Below are 12,528 nucleotides of genomic sequence, written 5' to 3'. Positions count from 1 at the left end.
GGCGGATTTTGCAATGAAAAAAATAACTGCAGTTTATAATTTATTGTTGTTGTGGGTATGTGATTGAAAATTTTTAAGCGGATTTTGCAAAAATTCACAAAAATTTTATTTTTTTTTTCTGGAAATTTATTTGCAGATTTTACAAAAATTTACAACAATTTTATTTTTTTTTCTGTATTTTGATGTTTATTTTTTGGTTGACTAATTTCGAAAGCGATTTTCTTTTTAAACCTATTTCACTTGTTTTTAATTATTTTTTATTTATATTCTAAATTATTAAATTCTTAATTTAACTGATCTTTCTCTTAATTTTCTTTTTTGGTATAAAAACACTAAAAATTCCAAATTTTTTTATAATATATAAAAAATTAACAGAAACAAAAAATTAACGATATCCGGCCACACGTTTTAAATTATTTCTCTTTATTTATTTCTTTAGTTGTCGTCGAATCGTCTAACTTAAAAACCCGTCACTTTCTTGTCTTCACCGTGGGCCGTATAAGAACGCACTGAAAACACTCTAAAGTGACGGCATGTCACCCAGCCACGACGAATGATAAACGCATCTTTGTATTGCAGGAAAAATTTGCTGGTTTTGTTGTTTGTTTGTATTGTCGATTAAAATGAAATTGAAATCAAAACAAAAACCACAAACAGAAAAAGAAAACCCCAAAAGGAAAAGAAAGAGAAATAATGACTTAAAAGAGAGACACGATCATCATTATCGCCAAACACAAGTGTAGTCTCTTTAATTTGTAAAGCTTGCGCGATTAACAAGGCAAAAGCTCTGACTACACTCGAAGAATAATGTCTTCTGATTTCTACTACTTGTAGATTCTTTGGAAGTATCATGAATTTTTGTAAACATATTTAAAGGGAAAGGCTTAAAATGCTCGTGGATTTTATTTTACAGGATCCCTGGAAGGCTTGTAAATATTTAAAGAGGATTCTCGAAGCCTCCATCAATTAAAAAAAGTATTTTTTGAGGCTTAGGCAGGTTCCTTTTAAAAGCTCCTTAATTTTTTTCCTTTATCTTTTCTGTAATTCTTTGACATATCTTGAAGAATCCCTGGATGGCTCGTGGATTTTTTTTAAACTATTTTTTGCGGACCAAGTAGAATTGTAAAGAATTTAAAAACAAAATTAGATACCAATAGAAGGCAATAAGTATACATATAAGTTCCGTATCCCTTTATGGTACTATTTATAGAGACCTGCCTTCAAAGATGATCGAACAGGTTTAAAGATCTTCAACTTTTACGAAAAAGTTTTAAAGGTATTCCAATAAGAAAATCCGCAAGCATGAAAAGATCTTCAAACAAGCATAAAACAATGTCAGTCGGTATTGTCGACAGATATATACCCTCAGCCTATGGTTTGGGCAGGTCTACGAAATATAATACATTATTTGCCTTGTATAAGGTATATGTTTTTCAGAGTTCACCTTCTAGATGATGTTGCCCTATAGACCGATTTGGATTAACAAATTTTCAAAATGTTAACCCACATTGGAGAAGTACCAAAGAAAAGATTTGACCAATGGGTTCCATCAGTAGATTCGATCTTAGCTAGGTAAAAATAGTACGATATGCAAAGTTTGAATGAAATTTGGATATTCCTTTCGTTTCATATAAGAATAACAATGTTTCAAAATTTTGACTAGTAGGAGTGGGCCGATAAGACTCATATTCAAACTATATATAGGTATGGTTAAAATATTAGGTCGTGCAAAGATTGATTTGAATCGGATGCTCTGTTCGCATGATATTAAAATATAGTTTTCAGCAAGTTTTGACAATTTTATGTGGCAAATCTTCAAACGTAATTCGAGTTTAAATGAAATATAAATTTAGATGAAATCGGACATTCCTTTTTGTAAATATTGACCATTTGTGGGGAAGGTACCAGAAGGAGTTCAACTTCGGACTTGATTTAGGTTTGGTCAAGATAATAGGATGTGCAGATAGTCCCGCTCACGTGATATTATAAAATGAATTTTCAGTTGACCCTTTTGTGTCGGAGGTACCAAAAGGAGTGGATCGATTTTCTCCATCTTCGAACTTGAACTAAGTTAGCTTATTCGCTTCGAGAGTAATCGTATGCACCAGGACAAGAGTTATCGTGCGCAATTAATTCTGATGTTTTTTCTACGTGAGTTATTTACACTCTTTCGAGTCGAGCTTAATGATCTAAGTTTTGCAATGAAAAGGAAAGCCAGGAGAAGAAGCTGCGTATCCACCATTAGGCGACTCGTTCGCCGTTGGTTAAGCGGCTCATCAGGCATATTGGGCTATGTGGCTTTACAAAGGTCGTATGTTGATAACATTTATTTATTTGGCCCTGATGCGAAACTTGCATATGCGAATTAAATTTAAATTTGTCAAAGTTCGACATTTGTCTTCATTCTAGAAACATTCCTTTGCAAAGCAAATTTTTGTTGTTATTTTTTCTATATAAGAAAGTTCTCTTTTTTCAAAATCCACGAGCTCAAATATTTGGAAGAAATCTATGAGTATTTAGAAATCCACAGTATGTTAAAAAATCTACGAGTAATGATAGTCCTCAACATCGGAGAACGATTTGTCTACATTTGGTTCTATGCTTATACAAATAATGGCCCGTCCTCAGCTTCAGAAAAAAAACATATGGGGATTTTATTTCTCTATAGAAAAAAATAGTCCCTTCTCGGACGATTTTTTGTATAGAAAGTAATTTGGTCCTAAGCTTTTAAGATTTTGTTCTCAGCGTCCGAGGGTTTCTTCTATAGAAAATAATTTGGTATATAACTTCTAAGAACTTCCTAAGGACATTTTTCTGTAGACAAGCATTTGCTCCTCAAATTCTAAGTTCTCCTTTCTATAGAAACATACTTTGTTTATTAAAAAAGAGATTTACTCAGATTCTAAACACTTTTCTTACCAAAAAAAATATTGGTCCTTAAATTTCTTCTGAGGAACTATGGGCTCGAATAAATGATCCATTTTTTAATATATTTGAAGTTCCTAAGGGTTGGTGGATTATTTGAAAATATTTTGATGTCCCTGGAAGACTTCAAAGATGTAAAAATAAGTGCATTTTTCGTGGATTTTTGTTAATATTTCCGAGGTCCCTGAAAGGTTTGTTTTTGTAGGATTTTATCTTGCTCTGCTTTAGTGGATTGGAGGCAAGATACTTGTGCTCTGGTTGCAAAGTTTCTAAAAATATTTTTGAGATCCCTGGAATTATTTTAAATTGTATTATTACGTCTGGTGGATTTTTTAGAAATATTATGAGGTCCATAAAGAGCTTGTGGATCTTTTTATAATATTTCGAAATTTTTAGAAGGTGCACGGATTTTTTAAAAATTATTTTGAGGTCACAGGATGGCACGGGGATAATTTTAAATACATTTTGAGGTCCCTATAATTTTGTTTACTAGAACAAAAAAGGATCACCGAATCTGAGGGCTTTTTATAGAAAAAATATGTCCACAGAATGTGAGGATTATATAGAATATAGTATGAGAATTCATATATGATTATTTGGGAACAATTATCTCCCACCTTCTGTAGTAACTTATTTCTTTATACAAAAATCAATTTTACTATAGAAAAAAAGTGGGTGAATAAGCTACAGCTTTAGCTAAAATGTACTTGTGCAAAAGCTTAGATCATAATCGAGGCTTTATACAAAAATTAAAATCGAGGCTTTTTAAAAATATGTCTTTGGTTTTGTGTGGTTTTATATGCTACTTTATATTGTTTATAAATAGATCCCAGTTTAACTAAATTTTCTCTCTCATCGACACAAAATCATTTTTTTTAATAACACCTAGTTATCTTCGTGACTTTCGAAATCGGGTTGCCTTATTCTATTAGGTTATGATTTTGATTTACCATAATTCAATTTGGGAATACATACCTGAAAGTAAAAGAAAATACAATATTTATTAGTATTTAATTTAAAATAATATCAAAAAAATGAACATAAAATCATTTATTTTCCATCTAAAATTGGAGTGGAAATTGAAAAACAATTTCAATTACGATGGTCAATGGGTCTTCCATATAAAAAAGTAAATAATTTCTTTCGCGAATGTCACCACCTTGCAACATCATGACAATATGAAAGCAAAAATAATTTCAATTATAAATGTCGCGATTATATCAACACCCCAATCGAAAGCCACGGCGAACATTCGAATCTGACCACAGGAAAACACAGGAGGTGCTACTGAACCACGGACAACAGGCCACTGAACGACGAATCAACCAAACAAGCCAACCAGCCAGCCATCCCGGCCTGCCAACCTGTCACCAATAATTGCATAAAACTTTCCATAAGTCAATTGAAAAACCAGGAGGAGGAGGAAAAAACAGATTATCGATAAAGAAAGAAAAATAAAAAACGAAACTGACCACAACACCAACGACGAATGGACTGATGATGATGATGAAATTAACAACAGTAGCAGCAGCTATAAATTCATCTGAATTGGTATTTAGTGGTAGGAGGAAGAAGATGCAAGGAAAGAGGATGCAAGAAGAAATTGATACATTTCCATTAGCTTTAAATGGTTGGGTGGTGTTGCAACTGCAACAAAAAAATTTCCAGCTAAAAGAAAAATGAAAATAAAGTGCAGGAAAAAAAATTGCCGACAAAACCACTGATGGTGGCATTTACATAATTGTTGCTACTTTATCATGCTGCAACAATCCAAAGGAGTGTGATAAAAATCTTGCTAAACTAACACCAATGCACTGCCATACTGCCATCAAATCCATGGTAAACTGAACACTGAGAGTGTTCGGTCATTCTTTTATCAGGCAATATGAATAATTGTGGTAGCCTGAAGGGGTGGCTAACCACTACATCTTTTTATGGAAGCAATGGACAAAAGTTGATATCGATTTTTTTTGCTTCACTTTATCAAATCATGCCTCAAGGAATATTTCAAATTTTTATTTTAACACATGTGAAGGAGATGGCATCATCATGGTAGTGTTGTCCATGGTAATCGAGATAGACAAATGTGAAAAATGACCTCAGTGTGGACCACTCAGTGTGAAAGTTATAGAAAACTAAGTGCTAATTGTTTTGAATTGTATCCATTGTAATTGATGATGTTGCTGGCTTAGGGCAAAAAATGTTTTCACTATAAATTAGAAAAAAACCACGCCTTGGTCTAATGGACGTTGAAAAAATATTTTTAAAAAATCCACGCCTTGGTCTAATGGACGTTGAAAAAATATTTTTAAAAAATCCACGCCTTGGTCTAATGGACGTTGAAAAAATATTTTTAAAAAATCCACGCCTTGGTCTAATGGACGTTGAAAAAATATTTTTAAAAAATCCACGCCTTGGTCTAATGGACGTTGAAAAAATATTTTTAAAAAATCCACGCCTTGGTCTAATGGACGTTGAAAAAATATTTTTTAAAAAATCCACGCCTTGGTCTAATGGACGTTGAAAAAATATTTTTAAAAAATCCACGCCTTGTTCTAATGGACGTTGAAAAAATATTTTTTAAAAAATTCACGCCTTGGTCTAATGGACGTTGAAAAAATATTTTTAAAAAATCCACGCCTTGGTCTAATAGACGTTGAAAAACTATTTTTAAAAAATCCACGCCTTAATCTAATAGACGTTGAAAAACTATTTTTAAAAAATCCACGCCTTGGTCTAATAGACGTTGAAAAACTATTTTTAAAAAATCCACGCCATGGTCTAATGGACCTCGAAAAACTATTTTTAAAAAATCCACGCCTTGGTCTAATGGACCTCGAAAAACTATTTTTAAAAAATTCACGCCTTGGTCTAATGGACGTTGAAAAAATATTTTTAAAAAATCCACGCCTTGGTCTAATGGACGTTGAAAAAATATTTTTAAAAAATCTACGCCTTGGTCTAATGGACGTTGAAAAAATATTTTTAAAAAATCCACGCCTTGGTCGAATGGATGTTGAAAAAATATTTTTAAAAAATCCACGCCTTGGTCTAATGGACGTTGAAAAAATATTTTTAAAAAATCCACGCCTTGGTCTAATGGACATTGAAAAACTATTTTTAAAAAATCCACGCCTTGGTCTAATGGACGTTGAAAAAATATTTTTAAAAAATCCACGCCTTGGTCTAATGGACGTTGAAAAAATATTTTTAAAAAATCCACGCCTTGGTCTAATGGACGTTGAAAAAATATTTTTAAAAAATCCACGCCTTGGTCTAATGGACGTTGAAGAAATATTTTTAAAAAATCCACGCCTTGGTCTAATGGACGTTGAAAAAATATTTTTAAAAAATCCACGCCTTGGTCTAATGGACGTTGAAAAAATATTTTTAAAAAATGCACGCCTTGGTCTAATGAACGTTGAAGAAATATTTTTAAAAAATGCACGCCTTGGTCTAATGGACGTTGAAAAAATATTTTTAAAAAATCCACGCCTTGGTCTAATGGACGTTGAAAAAATATTTTTAAAAAATCCACGCCTTGGTCTAATGGTCGTTGAAAAAATATTTTTAAAAAATCCACGCCTTGGTCTAATGGTCGTTGAAAAAATATTTTTAAAAAATTCACGCCTTGGTCTAATGGTCGTTGAAAAAATATTTTTAAAAAATCCACGCCTTGGTCTAATGGTCGTTGAAAAAATATTTTTAAAAAATCCACGCCTTGGTCTAATGGTCGTTGAAAAAATATTTTTAAAAAATTCACGCCTTGGTCTAATGGTCCTTGAAAAAATATTTTTTAAAAATCCATGCCTTGATCTAATGGACCTTGAAAAAATATTTTTAAAAAATTCACGCCAATCTAATGGACGTTGAAAAAATATTTTTAAAAAATTCACGGCCAGAAAAAATATTTAAAAAAGTCCAATTTTTTCTTACCGCCCAGCTCTCTTGACATAAAATTCAGCATTACGAATCAAAGACCTTGATTGCGGGTGGTCAATGGAATCGAAAAGTATTGGAGTGGTACTGCCTGACATATTTCTATTCTTTTGAATTTTCTTCTCATTTGAAAATCGATCACTTGGCTGATAACGATAATATTCACCATGTACCGAGGTATTACCATCGGGTAAGGAATATAACCTCGTTAAGGAGGTGTTGTATTTAAATTCGGCGGAAATACTATTCGGACGATAGGTTTTCATATCTTGGACACGAAAGGTCACAACACCAATATACAAAAAATATGTAAATATGTGAATTTAATTTAATTTGATTTTCAGTCAAATTTATGGAAATGACATCGAAATTTGTCAAAAGTAAAAAAAAATAATAATAGGGTGGGGAGAGAAAACATAAACATATGGGGCACAGTATAGGAATATATATTTTTAGGGATATTTGAAAATAAAAAAAAAATAGTATGGGGGTCTTGACAAATTCAACCTCTCTTTAGAATGGAATAAAATAGGAACCCTTAGCCCCTTGATGATCGAAATATGGTTAATAGCTGCCCTCTAAAATGTAATAACATCTGCCTTCAGTTCTTCGTGGTGTTATTTTGCTTTCGAATATCAGAATCTGGCATTCGTTTGGTAATTTTGTCATAAGATTTACGTAAATAGTTCAAATGAATATATTTAAAATAAGAATTAAGAATGCATAGCCAAAAATACGCTGCTATTAATAAATCGATTTCTTTTGGGCGATTGCAGAAATATTCGCGTCAAAGCAAAACAAAAATAAAAAATCTATCAAAGAAGGGCAACAGACATGCATTAGTGTATTGCATAAAGAAAATGATGAATGAATAATGACGAAAACAAATCACGCTGTGCAACGCTGAAATTAAATGAAGAAAATTTAAATATTTTTTCAGGTCCACCTATGGATTTTTTTTTAAATTATTTTTCAGGTTCAGCTAAAAGACGTTGATTAAAAAAAATCTAGCCCCTGCCACTTAAGGCGTGGATTAAAAAAAAAACATTTTTTCTAGCCCCCAGTTAAGGCGGGGATTTTTTAAAAATATTAAGGTCCACCAAAGCGTGAATTATTTAAAACTAGCATATGCCCGCAACTTCGTTAGCGAATGTAGGAAATACATAATCATGTATTAACATATTATTGTATTTTCACAGAAAACTGCATATGTCAGAATAAACAATCCACACATAAATATCGACCATAAATTAAATTTGAGTACCATTTAGTACAAAATTTCATGATTCGAGCTCTAAAGGTTCACCCAAAATCCAAATAACCGACTTTAGTTCCATTTAGTACACACTATTTCCACAAGTACCCTCCTCAACCATCCAACAAACCCCGATCCTATACCCAAATTCAAATTTCAGGATTCCAACTCTATTGGTTCACCCACAATTTAAATTGTACCAAATTTAGTACGTAGTAGTACGAATTTCCAAACTACACCCCGACAATGCTCCTAAATCTAAGTTTCTGGATGTCAACTCTATCGGTTCACCGGCAATTTAAATTGTACCAAATTTAGTACACAGTAGAACGAATTTCCAAGACCTCCTACCCTAACCGAAATCTACACCCCGACAGTGATTCTAAATCCAAGTTTCAGGATTCCATCTCCATTGGTTCACAATTCAAATTGTACCAAATTTAGTACACAGTAGAACGAATTTCCAAAATCTCCTACTTAACCCAAACCTACACCCCGACAGTGATTCTAAATCCAAGTTTCAGGATTCCAACTCCATATGTTCACAAATCAAATTGTACCAAATTTAGTACACAATAGTACGAATTTCCAAAACGTCTTACTTACCCCAAACCTACACCACCACAGTGATCCTAAGTTCAAGTTTCAGAATTCTAACTCCATCGGTTCACCCACAATTCAAATTGTACCAAATTTAGTACATAGTTGTATCAATTTCCAAAAAATAATACATAACCCAATCCTACACCCCACAGTCATCCTAAATCCAAGTTTCAGGATTCCAACTCTATCGCTTCACCCACAATTCAAATTTTACCAAATTTAGTACACAGTAGTACCAACATCCAAAACTTCCTACATACCCCAATCCTACACCTCCACAGTGATCATAAGTCAAAATTTCATGATTTCAACTCTATCACTTCACCCACAATTTAAACAGTGATACTGACTTAAAATTTTATGATTCCAGCTCTATTGGTTCAACTAAAATTCAGATTTTACCAAATATAGTACCACTTAGTACCTATAAGTATTAATTTCTTAAATTGAATTCTGGCCCTAATCCTTTCTTAATTATACTGATTCCAAATTTCATTGTTCCCTCTATATTGGTTCGCCCAAATCAAAATTGTACCAATTATAGTACGATTTAGTACTTTTTGTACACATAAGTAAAAAAATTCAAAAACTACGTACATACCAATCCTACACTCCGACGGTAATATTAATTTCTGCATTGCAGCTCGATTTGAATCTCCAAATTAAATTTGTACCAAATATAGTACCATATAGTACTTTTCGTACACATGAATACACGCTTTTAAAACCATCCCCTTAAATAGACCAAGTTTTTAGCTCCATCCATTCACATGCTACGAAATTGTACCAAATTTAGTATTTTTCGCATAGCTATAGTTCGAATGTCCAAAAACACTTTGCCATATCTATTCTACACTCCATCAGTGACCCTTATTTAAAATTTAAAAGATCTAGCTCTACGGGTTCGCCAAATACAAATGGTATCACATTTAGTACTTTTCGTACCGTTCTAGTACGAATTTCCAAATACCCAGTCTTATCTGTCACCTTTGGACCAAAAGTGACCCTCACCCAAAATTTCAAGATTCTAGCTTCAGACGTTTCGTCTGGGCGTTGATGAATCGTTAAATTAGTCAGTCAATCACTTTACTCTTTTATTAGTATAGATTAATTTTTCAAGCTCCCATCTAAGGCGTGGGTTTTTTAAAATTAATTTTTCTAGCTTCACTCCCATAAGGCGTGGGTTTTTATACCCTACACAACTATGTTGTCAGGGTATTATAGCTTTGTGCAGCCCCAAATGTTTGTAACGCCGTGAAATATTGGTCCTAGACCCACCTTTAAGTATACCGATCGTCATATCTCGACTAGCTGAGTCGATCTAGACATGTGTGTCCGTCCGTCTGTCCATTATAATTTGTAAACACGATACAGGCCACAGTTATGGACCAATCTTCACGAAATTTTGCATGTAGGATGGGTTCTGGCCAATGAAGACCCCTATTGTTTTTGGAAAAGATCGGTTAATATTTAGGGGATGAAATGAACCAAATACTAAATTTTTGTCGGTTTTTCTGGTCGCTCCAGAGGCCGCAATTATGGCCCAAACACCGCGAATTTTTGCATGGAGAAGGGGATCGGGCCAGAGAATAAGCATGCATGTTTTGATAAAGATCGGTCAATATTTAGCGGGTCAAATGGACCTGTGAAAAATGACCCCAGGAGTTGATAGCATATCCAAGAGGAGTGGTTGGCCTTTAAATTGCTACCAAATATAGTGATGTATCTACTCAGATGTGGGAGTTACAATCAAATATTTACAGGTGCTTATGTATTCAGATATTATTTAGTAACCCATTACCACATTAGAGGGAGAAATATCGCGCTGATGGCTTTGAAATTTTTCATGAAGTTCCACTTATGGTCAAGAACAACGCCTACAATTTTCGGTGATGATCAGATTAAAATTTTGGGATGAAATGGACCGAAAACATAATTTTTTTGTGTGTTTTCGAGTAGAGTATAATCCGAAAATCACAACACACCCACCGTGAAGGTAATCTGGACAAGTAATTAGAAGGACTGTACTGAATATTCGAAACAAGTAAGGAAGAGGTGTTGTTAACCTCTAATCGGACAAGAGGGGGCAAATATCACGAAATATTACTCAGACTCGGAATAAACATCCTCAGAAAGTTTGAGTTCGTGGTAGTTGTGTAGGGTATCGTATGGTCGGCTCCGTCCGACTATACTGCTCCGCTCACTGGTTTTAAATTAATTTTTCTAGCTCCACTCCCATAAGGCGTGGATTTTTTAAAATTAATTTTTCTAGCTCCACTCCCATAAGGCGTGGATTTTTTAAAATTAATTTTTCTAGCTCCACTCCCATAAGGCGTGGATTTTTTAAAATTAATTTTTCAGGTCCATCTTTATTTACAAAAAATATTGTAGCTATAAATATTTCACCAGTAACCTCATTGACCATTAATCACAGTATTTGTTGGCCAAACACATGGCTGGGCATCCCACACTCCACCGACACTCAAGTGTTTTATTTTGACAGTTATTTGTTTGGCTTAAGGAAAGAAAAAACAAATATTTGTTTTGTTTTTGTCGTTGTTGTAAAGTGAATAAGCTAAAACTTGCAAATGCTTTGCAAAAAGAAGAAACGGCCTTGACTGTAAACTACACATTGTGGGCCACGAAAAAAACCTACTTTACTGGGCGAAAGGCATTGAAATTGGATTACGATTATTAGCAGGCGAATGAACTTTTTCCAAGGAAAGTTTTTTTTTTTTTTGAAGAAGAAGTTAGAAGTAATTTAACTTCCTTTCCGATTGGACAAAAAAGTGCGAAAGTTAAATAAAGTGTCAAATTGTAATAAAAAAGTTTTAACAAGTTATGATTTATTTTCTCAAAAGTCGATTTTACACACAATTAGAATGTGAGTAATATGGTATGGATAGGATTATTCGAGTAGCGGGAAATTTTCATAAAATAAAAACTATAACCTGCAAAGACCTCAAAATAAAATAAATTATTTTTAAGTTGAATTAATTTCCCCAGCAAAAACCAGCTTCCATATTCTCACCAAAAATATGCCTTCCTCTTCGCCACAATACCTACTTAAATCGATTCATTCGCAAAGAAACCCGTTATATCAATTAAAAAATAAAATAAATTGAAACATCTGTAATTGTCAATTTTAATTAGATGCGGGGTGGCTTGGCTTTCCCAATCTTTATAGCAGCAGTCAGTCATTAGTCATCGGCATCTTCAATTTTGGATAACTCTTAAAACAACTTCTTATTGTTGTTGCTGTTCACTATTTTTGTATAGAAAAATTACGGAATAATATTTTATTGTCTGGCTTGGTTGATGTGACGAATTCTTACTGCTTTTATGGCCTAATACTGATTTAAACCAAATTTAGTTAAAACAAGTTTTTGTTTTTTTTCTGCCTGAGGTCGTAATCTTTTGGTAATAAGTCGTTGCTTTCTTTTTTCGGGTCTATAAAATCGTCAAGTCATTAACTTTTTTTAATGTTCTGGCTGTTTGGTATTCCACTTCTTAAAGAGAGTAAGTTGGGAGCTAGAAAAAATATTTTTAAACCAGTAAGCGGAGCAGTATAGTCGGACAGGGCCGACCATACGATACCCTACACAACTACCACGGAACTCAAATTTTCTGCGGATGTATATTCCGAGCCTGGGCAATAATTCGTGATATTTGCACCCTCTCGCCCGATTAGTGGTAAACAGCAACTCTTCCTCAAACTGACATATTTTCCGAATATTACGAGTATTCAGTACAGCTATTGTCCAGATTCCCTTCACGGTGGGTTGTGCTGCGATGTTCGGCTTTCA

The sequence above is a fragment of the Musca vetustissima genome, unplaced genomic scaffold, assembly GCF_032173495.1.
Source record: "Musca vetustissima isolate MV318-11 ecotype Yass unplaced genomic scaffold, APGP_CSIRO_Mvet_v1 utg18572, whole genome shotgun sequence".
NCBI lineage: Eukaryota > Metazoa > Arthropoda > Insecta > Diptera > Muscidae > Musca > Musca vetustissima.
Note: the sequence above shows the minus strand (reverse complement) of the source record.